The sequence below is a fragment of the Rhinopithecus roxellana genome, chromosome 21 (assembly GCF_007565055.1).
Source record: "Rhinopithecus roxellana isolate Shanxi Qingling chromosome 21, ASM756505v1, whole genome shotgun sequence".
NCBI lineage: Eukaryota > Metazoa > Chordata > Mammalia > Primates > Cercopithecidae > Rhinopithecus > Rhinopithecus roxellana.
In genome coordinates this window covers 38265229-38280322 of record NC_044569.1, presented here as the reverse complement: position 1 = coordinate 38280322, position 15094 = coordinate 38265229, and positions in this window count along the sequence as shown.

Here is a 15094-nt window from a genome sequence, read left to right as displayed (position 1 = left end):
TATAACCCCCCAAATTATTCTGTTCTGTTCTACTCATGGTCAAATACTAAAACAGAAATATTTCCATTAGATGACAATTCATGAAGATCTATTTCATGAAAATCTGACTGACCGACCTTTCTATGGCAGTTACAAAACATTCATTGCTTTAGTATCCTACCAGAAATAATGGAAAAGTTTCATGCAGAACGCAATTCCGATTCAATTTAGATCCATCTTGCTGGAAAGAGTCCTTAGCTGTGTTTACGTTTGACCAGGTGATAGTTGGTGAGTCGCTGCTTAGTGAGTTCAGCACGGCCAGCTCCCCTCCGCGTGTGTATGTGGCCACGTTGACATCTCGGAAAAAGTGAGGGCAAACGACATTTCCAGGCAGGCCATTGTTCCTGCATTGATTTCAGCATAGTCCCACATTTGTGATAGTTTACAATATGATGATTAATAACACGTGTTTGTTTAAAGTACGTAGAGCTTTCATATTCATTGTTTTGTTTGACCTCGCAGTCCTCTGGGGCAGGCAGGGAGGACGGAGGCCCCGTCTTACTGGCAGGCAGAGTTCTCAGCGGGCCGGGCGGGATCTGCACTTTCTGCCTCCTCCCCGATGGCCCCCTTCCTCTCCGGCCCTGCAGACACCTGCCTACTGTTCTCAATGTTTCCACTTTACTAGCCAGCACAACTTTCCCACACCTCGTGTGTTTTGCGACAAATGTCCAGCCCTGGCAGCAGCACATTGGACCCCATCCCGCCACGTGTCTGTGACCTGAGCCAGGCTTCCAGGTTTGGGGTCCCTATTTCCTCGTTTTCCTGTTTGTTACTATGGAAATGGGGGTATTGTGGTTAGGAGTAGCAAAAATACATTTTCCCAAAACTCCCTAATACCCACTTTTAGATATAGAAGAAAAGTACACAAGAGGTGCTTTAAGTTCTTGGAAAGCAAAAAGGTGCGTAGAGATGCTGGGTGGTGGCGTCATTATTAGTGATACTTTTTCACTTTCTAAAGATCCAAATTACCAGAGTGTTAACTCCTTTCAATAAGGAGGACCCTCTGGTTGACAGAAAGTTGTTAGAGTTCTCCTGTGACCCGAGGAGTTCAGGGATCTTTCCCTCCAGTATCAATCATGAGGGACCCCACGATTCCTGAGTCAGCAGCACAAACGATGGCTTTGACCTCAGAGACAGACTCGATGCTCACATTCTCAGCATCCACAGTATCTCACCCCGTCTCCCAGAGACGTATCTTTATTTTTATTTCGTAGTCTTTGTAAACCGTGTGATGATAATGGAAGAGGCTGGTTTTGTGCTGCTGTTAATACAAACACACACACATGTCGAGGACCCTCAGGGACCTCCCAAGGGTGTGAGTCCTGAGGGCAGCTGCCTCAGGCGCAGGGCCACCCGCTTCTGCCTCTTCCCGTCTCCCCTCCACTCCCATGGCCTGACCCAGCCCTCAGCTTCCCTCACTGTGGCTGCAGCAGCACCTGGCAGCCCACTGCCCCGCCCCAGCCTCTCCCTGCGAGATCTTTCAGCCGTCCCCGTCCTCATCTCTAGTTCCCTGTCCTCCGTCCTCATCTCTAGTCCCCTGTCCTCTGTCCTCATCTGTAGCCCCTGTCCTTGTCTTTAGCCCCTGTTATCTTCAGAGGCCTCGTTGCCTCCAGCCCTGTCTTCTGTCTGCCACCCTCCCTCAGCCTCCTTCCTTGCGGGGTTGGATCCTGTTAGATCCTGTGGCTCACGTGCAGTCGCCACTCAGGTTCTTCTCCCACCAGGAGCTCTCCCCAGCTGCACCTTGGTGTCCCCACGTTGACGGCAGGTGTGGACAGTGATGGGTCTTGCCCACAGAGTGTTCTTGTCACCCTCTGAGTACTTCTGTTGACAAATCCAGAGGCCCCATGCAATCTGGAGTCCAGTGATGAAGTGAAGTCCACCCTCCCTTTCCTCCGACCCCAGCCTCACCATGACCTCTGTGACAGCAAATCTTGAAAGCTGTTGTATTCCTGCCATCTCCACCACCTCCACCCTCCTCCTCCTCCCCTCTCATCTCAACCTCTCCACAGCTCAGCCTCCTTACATCCGAGTCCTTCCAGGCCACACAGGGTCACCACACTAACCCTGCTAAAGCACCACTGAAGCCACACCACTGCCCTGCTCCAGAACCTTCAGTGGCTCCCTACTGCTGGTACTAAAATGGCCTTAAATCCAAGGCAGTCCACAGCGTACCTCAACCCTCTCATGAACGTTTGTCCCCATCATCCTCCAAACTGTTTGTGCTAATGAGGCCATTCTATTCTTTTCTGTTTCCCAAGCTCCCTGAACAATTCTGCTGTAGTCTCTTCAGGAGACAGGTCCATAAGCGATCAAAATCCAGGGTCATTAGGGCTGAGATCGGGGTCACACCAGGGTGCGTGTGCATCCTCCTCCTGGAAATGCCAGGTGGGCTTCCTGGAGGAAGTGGCATCTGACTCGATAGACTTACATGGAGTTACAAATCCTTGTCAGTGAGTCCAGGGCTGGCTGGAGGCTATTGCTCATGTGCTAATGAAAACATGGGCAGAGAGGTCCCCAGGGGGCTGTGATTCTCTTTCTGAGCCTTCCTTATCACGGTTGGGGACTCTGAGATCCTGTGTGAAGTGGGATAGGCTGTGTGGATAGGCTGCCAGCTAGAGGCTGTGGAAGGGATGCCTGGCAGGCAGCCCAGCTTCCCGGCAGCTGTGGAATCCTTTAAGGAACGTAAGGTTGGCCAGCAGACGCCGCAGAGTCCCTCCTCAGGGTCGTCCTACCTCCTCGTTAACACTCCCCTGGGGCCTCTGGGACTCGGTGTTTTCCTCACCGTTCAGGCTTTTGGGAGCACAGGCAGGGCTGCGCTGTCCTCAGTGACAGCACTTACCTCCCCCGTTGGCCATGGCAGGACTGTTTACACCACAGAAATTGGCACACACTGCACATCAGCTTGTGTGAGTGTGTGTGTGTGTGTGTGTGTGTTTCTGAGAACTCGTTTTCAGCCATTCACCAGCATACGTGGATTTGGGGTTTTCTGTGAAATGTGGTCTGCAGGATCCCCGCTGGCATGTGACCCAAGGGCTGATGCCATCGGTTGGTAAGTCCAGCTCATGGGCTTCCAAGGAAGGGGCCTCCTCGGGGGCAGACGCCTCTCCTGCTTATACCCACAGGAGGGGCCCTTACAGATACACCACAGTACCAGCGCCAGGGCCTGGCTGTTTCTGTCCAAATGCCAGTTCTCACAGCGGGTCCCCGCAGAACGAGGTGCAGGGCGGAGGCGTCAGTCCAGGTCCGCACTCCTGCTCCCCCAGAATGCAGTGACTTTCTTGGAGATAATGAGGCTCGTCCCAGAGAGGAAGAAACCGTACTGCAGGTGCTGGAGGTGAGATGCCTGGATAAGCCGTGCCACACAGGGTACCGGCGCCTGGGCCGGAAGCAGCTGCCCTCGGATGAACGGTTCACTTTGCGTTGTCCCTCCTGAGCTCAGGGACCATAAAGCGTGCCAGGAGGGTTCCCAGAAAATCCTCTCTGTTCAAGTATTATCCTGCATCCCACTTTAGGAAAGGAACAAGAAATGACAAAAAATCAACACTTAAAAATAATTTCCACTTGTTCTTATTGTTTGTGCTCATTACTACTTCGTTTTAATCAGCGTTTAGCAGCTAACAGTGTAACTGCTCATTTTAGCAGTTAAATTTACAGTTTTAGACAGTTTTTAGGATGCCCAGCGACATCAATTTGACAAGTCTACTGTTAAAATAACTGTTTAAGCACTACATTTATAGTGGAAAACATTCTTTGTCATTGCTAAATTGACTCATTTTAGCTGCTATTTATTGTCAGAAACTTTTTTTAAAAAATTAGAGTGAGAACATAGCAGTTCCTGTAACTTTGAAATTAAGTCACTCAAATTTTTGGATTACGTAGAAATATTGCATTTTAAACAGTTCCTATTAAAAAGTGGGAAAATCATGTATTATATTTACAGTGAGGACTTTTAAACTGATTTATAGTGAAACTGAAAATTTACTGTGTGTGGCTGGGCCCCCAGATGCGAGGAACTTGACCTGAAGGTCTCGTCGAGTTTCTTCCATTTCAAGGAGTTGGTCGAGAATACTCTGTCTTTATTGCTGTTATAGAGAAGTAGATTTACCTTCAGAGGGGAGAGTTAATCACAAACATTAGCATCATTGATAATGAATGCTAAATGTTAGAGATCATTGTATCACTGACAGATTTTCATATTAAGAAGGGTAATACATTATTTGTTTCTGCGGAAATCAAGCAACTTGGAATTTTTTTTTGAGACATTATTTTGCTCTGTTGTCCAGGCTGGAGTGCAGTGGCACAGTCACAGCTCACTGCAGCCTCAACCTCTGGGGTCGAGGGATCCTTCTGTCTCAGCCTCTGGAGTAGCTGGGACCATAGATGTATGCCACCACGCCCAGCTATTTGTTGCATTTTTTGTCGAGATGGGGTCTCACCATGTTACCCAGGCTGGCCTCCAACTCCTGGGCTCAAGATATCTGCCCGTCTAGGCCACCCAAAGTGCTGGTTGTGGGCCAGTGTATTCTTTTGTGGAAAATGTTTTAAAAATTAAGTGTGCTGTAAGGTAAGTTTAGTAGCATCTTTGATTATATGACCTATTATATAATATATAAACTATTGTATATGTTCTGTTACATATATAGTACTGACATTACATATGTATATGTACATCTCCTGCTTAGAATCTTGTGCTTTGGTTTCTGTGGCACTGCACCATTTGTGTGTACAAATGCAACTTTCATCAAGTGTCTTCCTTTTTAAAAACTTTTAAAACTTTGAATTAGTAAATAATAATTTTAGACGATTGGTTTCCTCACTTGTCAATCAGTTGTTCTGATTCCATTAACCTTTATCTTTGTGGGAGATTCAAGCACTTGTAGCATTTTAACAGCAGGAAATGATGTCATTAGACATTATCTTAAGTAACTGTGCAGTTGGCCATCGCGAAGCAAAGCATTCTTCATTTTAGCATTGAAATGAGGAAACAAGCAGGTTCCTTACTCAAACCTCACCAGTAATCTCAGGGGGAAATGAAAGAAATCCCGGCACGAGTTATGGGTCTTCTGCTGTGTTTAGAGAGGCATTCCAAGTGTTGCAGACAGGTTGGATTTCATGCCAGCTTTGGTGGCCTCTTTATAACACTCTTTAAAACTGCCCAGATAGCTTAGCATTCCCGGGTTTAGGAAACCAACGGCCCACTTAGAGGCTTTCCTCTTTTCTCCATCCTGTGGCAGAGGAAACAGCTCAACTTCAAGAAGTGGTGGCATTAGGATCTCCAACTCAGTTGTCATATCTCTAAGTCTTTACTGGGCACCTAGGACCTGAGCCAGGCTGGGTCTTGCACACTGGTTCTGTGAAGGATGCATGGCGCAGAGCAAAGCCTCACCTAGGTTGGGCGGATGAGTGTGCAGGTGTGTAGGTCAGTCACCTTGTGCATTCCATCAGGTTCATTGCAGAGGAAGTAACCCAACAGAATGATGGGAAATAGCAATGAAAAGTTTAAGACTTTTATGAGGAGAAACTAGAGAAACTTTCCTAGAGAAATAAGCTTTTAAGGGAAAGCCAGTGGTTTTCCCCCCTTTTTGGTAATAAAAATTGGAAGAATGATCTTTGAGGGAGCAGCAGAAGAGATTTTGGTGAGAATTTGTGGACAGTCACAGGAATCAATGTGTTTTCATAGCAGGTACTTGGTCACCGAGTGGCACCTAAGAGTCTAAAGCCTGTCTTCTGGTGATGCCATCAGCTGGATCTGATTTTACGGTTAAAAAGCAAAAGAACAAACAAACACCAACTCCGGGCTGTGGCTGTTTCATGGCCGTCTGTCTGCACTGTGCAGATGTTCCTGCCACACAGGGGAACCTGCCTTGACTTGATGTCGGTAGGGGCTGTTCACACAAAGGAACCAAGAAATACACCAGCATCCCTGCTTCTCTGAGCGCTAGTCGGGGACGGTCAGTTTGAGAGACCTTGTGCATCCCCAGAGGCCTCGCTCCCCTGTCCCCCAGAGCCTGGGTGTCAGACGGTCTCCGCCTCTCCTGTACCCTTTTCCATCCTGTACAGAACACTAACCCTGGCGTCCCTGCCGTCTGTGGCCTCATCGCTCCCTGACTTCCCTGATGGCACCGTGATCTCCTGCAGGGCAGGGGCCGTGCTGTGACTTTGCCTGGAGCCTCCAAGCCCCGCACAGAACCCACAGGGGGTGTTGACTCAGCAGGCCCACAGCGATGCGTGACTTAACGAAGTCTCTTTTAGCAGAAGGTGAGATAATTTTAACACAAGTCTGCAGTTTTTCCTTCTAACACCGTGAAATCTGTGACAGAGACCGAGAAAGTGTCATCCCTGCCCTGACATCCCAGTACACTAACAAAATAACCTCTAGCAACCTCAGTAAACAGAGCAGGCCAGCGTTCTCACCTAGGCTGACGTACTAGGGAAACCAGCAAACACAGCCAGGGCCCCGCAGCCTGAGTTCCTCCCTACCCCTCACCCCAGCTCACGTCCACCCCATCCTGACCCTGCACGTCATCTGGAAGCTCTAGTTACTCCCACAGTGCTTAGCTGTGTGAAATCTACAGACCAACTCCAGCTCCATGTGCAGGCCTCGTTCTGCAGAAGTATATGATCATGATAAACTTTTAAATGCAGGCTCAAACAAAGCAACTACGTAAATATTTCAGTGTGCCCACCTGTTCAAATTATTCACCACAATGAGGTCGCCATCCCGCCCGGCTCTCTTTCTCTACTTTTTGTGCTATTGTTCCTGTTTAACAATAGATGCAAGTTAATAAAACCCAAGTAAAGATGGGGGGATGCAGTTTGTAATGATTCAGATAGAATATCCAATCATGAATAATTAGCATAATGAGTATAAATGTTTCGTGAGGAATTTGGAGCTGTCCTGTGCCCCCGATGTCTAATTAGCTTCCACACATGACTCCTAACTGTGCTGCCGGCCACCGCCTCATTTTGCAGTGCCTCGTGAACATCGTCTGAAACAACAGATTAAAAGTGAAAGGCAAATAAATCTTGAGATCTCAAAACCACGAAGGACATTCCCGTGGACCAAGGACAGGCAGAGTGCATAGTCGTCCCTCTGCTCAGGTGAGATGAACACGTATCTGGGCTCCCTCCGCTCTATTGTTCATGAAGCCAGATGAAAGCATGAGTGACTCTTCCTGTAAATTGTACAATCAGCCAACAACGAATCGGAAACTCAAAAGAATGCAACTGTTTGTCTGTTATCTACCCATGACCTGGAAGCCCCTTCTCTGCTTCGAGTTGTTCTTTCTGGACAGAACTGATGTCCATCTTACGTATGTTGATTGATGTCTGATGTCTCTCGAAAATGTATAAAAGCCAGCTGTGCACCAGCCACCTTGGGCACCTGTCATTAGGACCTCCTGAGGCTGTGTCACCGGTGCGTCCTTAACCATGGCGAAATAAACTTTCTACATTGACTGAGATCTGTTAATTTGGGGTTAACAAAAATATACCTGTGGAAAGATTTAAATAAAAATATTAGCCTGCACTTCTACTTTGGTTTACAGTGCTCACAAACATGGTTCCAGTTTTTTATTTAATTAATACTACTCACTAGTAGTTTCAGTCACAGGCTGATCTCATCTTATATCTGCCTTCTGAACCCATCAGTGTTCTTGGTCAAGCACCTGGCTGGCAACGAGCTGGGACTCCAGACATGGGAGTGGTTTGAGGTGTAGACACAGCCCCAACTTCAGATGGGAGAACAAGCATTTGGAATTCAGATAATTTCAAACAGACCTGCACACACCCCTCCTTTGAGGAAATGCTTTCCCCAAATACTTACAGAACAAACTGACCAGTGAAAACACCTTCAGGAAGAGTGAGTACTTGATCTCAAACTCTCCAACGAAGCTGCCCTGCGCTCTTCTGTTTCATAGGTTTCCAAACACATGTTCCACACTCGGATAAAGCCATTGTGGCCTCCTCGGATTTGCTTCCTGCAGATGTTTGCTCCCATCTGTGGTTTGGCAGAGAACTGAGGACCATGTTTCCAGCACGTCCTGCTCCTCCTGCTGGGGTCCAGACGCTTACTCAGTCAGAAGAATTAATATTGTCAGATATGTGGTGCTTGATGATGCCTGAAAGTTATTTCATTTGAGGCCATCGCAGGTGAACCTCCCAGGGAGGGTGTCATCTGTGCAGAATGACCCCCAGGAGCTGGTGCTCACATGGACCCTGCTTCCATTGTGTCCTAATCTAGGTACAACAGGTGCCTGCACCAGGCGGGGAAACAGAACCAATAGAAAATGCACACGAATGCATACACACACACACACACACACACACACACACACACACACACACACACACAGAGGTTATGAGGAATTGGCTTAGGAAATTGTTGAGGCTGAGGAGTTCCAGGATGGGCTGTTGCAACCTGGAGACCCAGGAAAGCCAAAAGTTCCAGTCTCAGTCTGAAGACCTGAGGAACAGGTGAGCCAGTGGGGTGAATCCTGGTCCAAGGGCAGGAGAGGACGCAGGTTCCAGCCCAGCAGTCAGGCAGGAAACGGGAGTTTCTCCTTCCTCCGCCTTTTGTTCTGTCCATGCCCCGAAGCATTGGAAGGTGCCGGCCACTCCACAGAGGGTGGCCAGCTTGACAGGGTCCACTGATTCAGATGCTAATCTCTTTCAGGAACACCCTCACAGACACACCCTGAACCATGTTTGACCTGGGCACCCGGTGTCAGTCAAGCTGACACATGGAATGAACCATCATCGTAGAGGAATTTCCACAGAAGGACTTCCATGGAGGATCTTCCGTAGAGGGAGCTCCATAGAGGACTTCCATAGAGGAACTTTTATAGAGGGACTTCCACAGAGGATCCTCTACAGAGGGACTTTCATAGAGGACTTCCACAGAGGGACTCCCATAGGGGAAATTTCCTACAGAGACTTCCACAGAGGGACTTCCATAGAGGATATTCCATAGAGGGACTTCCGTAGAGGGAGCCCCATAGAGGAACTTTCATAGAGGGACTTCCATAGAGGGAATCTCATAGAGGAACTTTCAAAGAGAGATTCCATAGAGGGACTTCCACAGAGGGAATCCCATAGGGGGAATTCCCTACAGAGAATTCCACAGAGGCACTTCCGTAGAGGGACTTCCGTAGAGGATATTCCACAGAGGGACTTCCAAAGAGGGAATTCCGTAGGGTACTTCCACAGAGGAACTTCCATAAAGGGACTTCCATACAGTATTTCCAGAGAGGGACTTTTTTGGAGAGATTTCCATAGAGGGGCTTCCATAGAGGGATTTCCATAGAGGGACTTCCATAGAGAAACTTCTATAGAGGGACTTCTATAGAGGATCTTCCATAGAGGGAGTTCCATAGAGGGACGTTTTTGGAGATATTTCCATAGAGGACTTCCAGAGAGGAATTTTCATAGAGGGACTTCCATAGGGGAGTTCCACTGTGGGACTTCCATAGAGGGACTTTCATGGAGAGATTTCTAGAGAGGGACTTCCATAGAGGATCTTCCACAGAGGAACTTCCATAAAGGGACTTCCATACAGTATTTCCAGAGAGGGACTTCCAGAGAGGATCTTCCATAGAGGGACGTTTTTGGAGAGATTTCCATAGAGGGGCTTCCATAGAGGGAATCCCATAGAGGAAATTTCCTACAGAGACTTCCACAGAGGCACTTCTGTAGAGGGACTTCTGTAGAGGGACTTCCATAGAGAATATTCCATAGGGTACTTCCATAGAGGAACTTCCATAAAGGGACTTCCATACAGTATTTCCAGAGAGGATCTTCCATAGAGGGAGTTCCATAGAGGGACTTTTTTGGAGAGATTTCCATAGAGGGGCTTCCATAGAGGGATTTCCATAGAGGGATTTCCGTAGAGGAACTTTCATAGAGAGACTTCCGTAGAGGGACTTCCCTGCATCTTCTCAGGCTGTCATCTTAAACCTTCCACAGTAGATAGATGTTAATTCAACTGCTCTACCATGCAAGTTGGAAAACGGATTCCTAGGCTTGCAAGGACCTTGAGCTTAGAGCCCAGCGGCATGGACCCAGACTCTCCAGAAGCCTCTCCAGCTCTTGGCTGGCCCTGCCCCATCCTTTGAGGCCATGAGGTGGGGATACCCTGGCCCTCAGGGGACCTCCCTGCCTCTCAGCCATGGTGGTTGTCACCTGTGGTAAACGGAAGAGCGGGAGCAAGTGGGATGTCCCTGGGTGCGTGCCCTATGCATGCACACGGTGCAGCTTACGGTGTGAGTCTGATGGGAGCTGCAGGAAGAGGAGGTGGGAAGAGCACAGGGCCCTCCACAACCACTGCTCCAGGTGTAGGTAAGGCCGAAAACCAAACCTGAATGTTGAGTTCAGAGTAAATCAGGGGCCTGGAGAGTTTGTCTGAAACTGAATTTTTGTGAGATTCTAGCAAAGAGTGAAAAACAGAGGCGGGCAGGTGGATGTCCAAATATTCAGTCCAGCTTGGAATTCACTTTTTTCTCCTCCACTTTGGAAAACCTTCCAAGCAGGTTTCCAGCTGCTTGGGTTGGATAGTTATTAGGCATGATTTACTGGGTAGCTTCTAAGTGATGTCATCTCTGCATCTCAGACTATGTTTGCCAAGGAGCAGTTGGGCTGCAGGCCCTGCAAAACCACCCACTGGGTCTGACCCAGTGTGGCCTCGGGACACAGGCAAAGAGGAGTGTCCCTGTGTCACTGAGGGACGGGTCACCCCCTCTTGGCAGAGCCAGCTCAGGGATTTTCAGGGTCAGACCTGTCTCCATGCTGACTTCCAGGCGGCAGCTCATTCCTGAACCTGCGCCCCGTTCGTCACATGTGCTGACCACGTGCCCTCAAGTGGGAAGCTGTGCAATCTAAAGGCATTGTCGAAGCTCACTTAGGTCTGACAGACATCTTCCTTTAATGCCTGAGAGGAAGACTCTGCAGTTCAGGAGGGTTTAAAACAAAAAAATCCTGTATCTCCATAATCCTTGGCTTCCCCGTGCTCCAGGAGACTGGAAACAGCTGCTTTTCTTCCTAAGGATTCCTTCAGATGAGAGTTAGAATCCTTTGTAAAATTTTCCTGAGGAGCGAGCCTCTCTCCTGCTGATCAGAGGCCACAGAACCAAGATGCTGGAGGTGGCGGCTGGGAGGTGCAGGTTCCCAGGGCCTGGACTTCCATGGCCCCAGGGCGCAGGCAGCATGATGCTGAGAGAGCTGCTGTTTACAAGGTGACGACCACATCCTGGCCTAAATGCACTCCCGTCCCAGGGGCAAGGTGTTAATTAGTGTGGGACACCTCAGCGGTGGAGGGGACAGGAAGTGCCCCTGAGTGATTAGGGATCTAATGACGGCGCCTGGGAGCGGAATGCTTTGCTGCACTGCGGGCTGCCTTCCCGGAGCCTGAGCTTAGTGTTTTGTGAATGTGCGACAGAAGTGGCCATATGGAAACGTAGGCAGCTTCTTCTTCCTTCTCCACTTAAACACTGGCTTTATTCAGTGACTGCCCTTCCTGGAGCTGGAGTTGACTGAACTGTTCAGTGGTTTTCCATCTCGTTTCCAAGCGACAGGAAGCCAGGTTTTCCTCTGTTTACGTATTTCTTCTGGACTTCTCTTACAACCTGGGATGGCCTGAAGAGAGTTTGAGAGGCTGAGATGAAGAGTTTTACTCCTTTTGTCCTCATGCAGCATGGAGAAGCATGACTGAGATGGAAACCACCGTATCCCTCTGGACTGCGCTGCCTTCCCCTGAGGAGCCCCTTTCCTTGCCTCCACCAAGGAGCCAGTGCTGTGACGGAGGATGAGGCAGGGAGAGCCCTCTCCTTCCCCTTTCCTCCCTTTGGTATCACATTTATTAGGGTTCACACCTGGGAGTCTTACTGGTGATGAAGAAATGCTTTTCAAGATTTACTCAACAGCAGTTACCGGCTAAACACTCTCACTCACGGCAACGACTTACTGAGAGGCTACACTGTGTGCTCGGGGTGACCAAAGGTACCCAGAGACCAACCCTGCCCAACGGGGCTTCATCCCCAGGCTACGAAGGCCAGATTCACAGGCAAGTGTCGGTTACAGACAAGGACGTGATGAGCTTAAAAACGCTGCTGCGATCCCATGGAAGGTGGCCTGGGTTCAGCACAGACGTGAAGACTTCACGTATGGGGAAGTGAAAAGCTGAGTGGACTTGAGGACTTTGGCACCAGTCGGGACATGGCATCTGCCTTGCAGTGTCCAGAACAGGGACAAAGAACAGGTGGGCACCTGGCCTGGGCATGGCTATCGGGTCACACAGAGACCTCTCTGAAAGGCACCTGGCCTGGGCATGGCTCTGCAGTCACCCAGGGACCTCTTTCTGATGAGGAACCGCATGGTGGTCCATCACCTGGATGGTTTCATCCAAACGGAGCAGGGTGGACGAGAGGAAGCCACCACAGTAAGATCTTGGTGAGACACAAATGCCCAGGGGGTGGGAGATAAACCCTGCAAAGGTTCAGGACTTTGTCTCTTCACTGAAGCTTTTTAGGAGTCGTGTACCAGGGTAGGCTGGAGTCTTCTCTCTGGATAAGAAATGAATGGCTGCATCTTACAAACCTCAGCTGACAACACAGCTGCAGACTGTGTGGGCCCAGCAGGAAGGGCGCCGCAGCAGGTCAGGCTGGGGGTCGACCTTCCCTCCTATGGTGCTGCAGCTATTGGTGGGGGACTCTGGTAGGGAGTTTGAGGCAAGCTGGGTGAGGAGATGCAGGTATTCAGGCATTGGAACAAGGCTGTGCACCTGCAGCAGAGGATTATCTGCCTTCCAGAGTCAGCCCTGGCATGTAGGTGAGCCCAAGGTACTGAGGGACCCTGTCCTCACCCTGCCTATCATGAGCCCACCAGGACAGGCACCCACTGTCCATCTCGAGATGGGGCAGGACATCTGGATTACGCTTGAACAGGACCAGAGGGCGTGAGGAAGCTCTACGATTGTGGGCACACACCCCCAAGACTCCCCCAGTCCCTCCCCCAGCTCCTAGAGCCAGCTGAGTGCAGAAGAGGAGCCCACACTTGGTCCCTGGGGGCCAGCTCAGTGCAGGGGTCCAGGTGCGTATCACCTTAGTGTCCACCAGAGGGAAGCTTTACCCACCGTGCAGGAATCACTGGGCAGCCACAAGCCCGTGGGCATCAGTTGGCCTCTGGTATGGTGGACACAGGAACTAGAAGGCTCCAACCTAAGCCCTTTCTTTTAATCTCCTAAAATACTCCTGGGGGCCTCCATGTTTTAAGTATTCATTCATCTGTTCACTCATTTATTCAAGAGATATTTAATGCGAGTGCTGGGGATTGGTCAGCATGTGTACTTAGTAAATATGACCTAGTGATGGGTGAGCCAATGCATTTGTATGGAATTAGACAATACAATTAAAAATAAGACCAGAAAATCAAGATATGATGGTTAAAAATGAAGCTTGCTTTTCCCGGGTGGAAATTCCTGCACAGACTGAGCAGAATGTTTGAAGTGAGACGTGTTACTATTCTGTAAAATCATCTGTTCTAGAAGGGAGAAAAGAGAATGCTCTTTTATGCGCTTTATTATGTTTAAGAGAGATTGGTTTATGAACATCAAACAATAGAAGCCATTAAAACTGTTTTTGGTTCTATTAATGTAGGGTGAGGTTGTAGGATCTGTTTAAATGGAATTTTGTTGGTGGGAGAAGACAGTACTTTCCCCAAGTGAATGGACCACACTTTCTTTCCTCTACTTTCATTTTGCTTTCTCTCTTGAGTGTTTGGTGCCTAGAAATGGACTAATTCCAGCAGAAGCTGAATGTTAGTGCATTCTTTCCCAATGGAGATACAATTCACATACTGTAAAGTGTACACTTTTAGGGTGCACAATTCAGTGACACTGAGTCAACTTCAAAGTTGTGCAGTCTTCACTACTATTTGATGCCAGAACAGTTAATCACCCTCCGCCTAATAAACCTGGTACCCACTGGCAGTCATTCTCCACTTCCAGTACCTAGCATTTATTATCTCCTTCCTGAAGTTTGGCTGAACTTATTAGCTTTAATTGTTTTTTGTTCTTTTTGTGTGGGTATGGATCTTCAGGATTTTCCTTATGTAAATAGGAATAGCTTTCCTTTTTTGTTCTCCAATCTGGGTGTCTTTTATTTCTTTTTCTTACCTAATCACCCTGGCCGGAACTTCTAGTACAATGTTGATTGAAGGTGGTGAGAGCAAACATCCGGGTCTTGTTTCTGATTTCGGGGGAAAACTTTTATTCTTACCATTAGATATGAGGCTGTGAGTTTTTGTAGATGTCCTTTGCTAAGTTGAGAAAATTGTGTCCCATTTCCAGTTTGTTAAGCGCTTTTATCATTAAAGAGTGTTTGGTGTTATCAAGTGCTTCTTTTGGGAAGGGTGTCTATTGAGACAAATGTATGTGTTTTCATCTTTGTTAATACGGTACTGCATCATCAGTTGGTGTTTGCCTGTTGAGCTATCCTTGCCTTCCTCTTTGTTAATACGGTACTGCATCATCAGTTGGTGTTTGCCTGTTGAGCTATCCTTGCCTTCCTAGCACTGTTCAGCACTGATGCTTTTAGGACTTAGATGACAATATAGCTGCTGTAGCCTTTGCCTACCCTAGTTAAGACATTATTCAAACATGGTAAGCAGAACACAGAGAAAACTACTCATGAATACATTAAAACTAGTTTGGAAACCAGGTAGTTTTTGGTTGCTGAAAAGTATTCAGACTTCTTGTTGAGGCTCTGGGGCTTTTCTCTCTATAGCTGTGTCTTTAATCATAAATGTACATACAAAATAACTGATGGATGCTAATAATAACCAGTATTTATTAAATTCTTACCTCAGCTTCATTTGTTCCCATAATGCCCAGTGGGTTAGTTATTAACAATACCACTTTACAGGCCAAGAAACTAAGACTTGGCAAGGCTCCTTAATAAACTTAAAACTACAACTCTTTGACATCAACGCCAAGTCCTGTTTCTTTCTGTTTTTTAAAAAATTTCAACTTTTTAAAAAATATATAGATTAAAGGGTGCATGTGTAG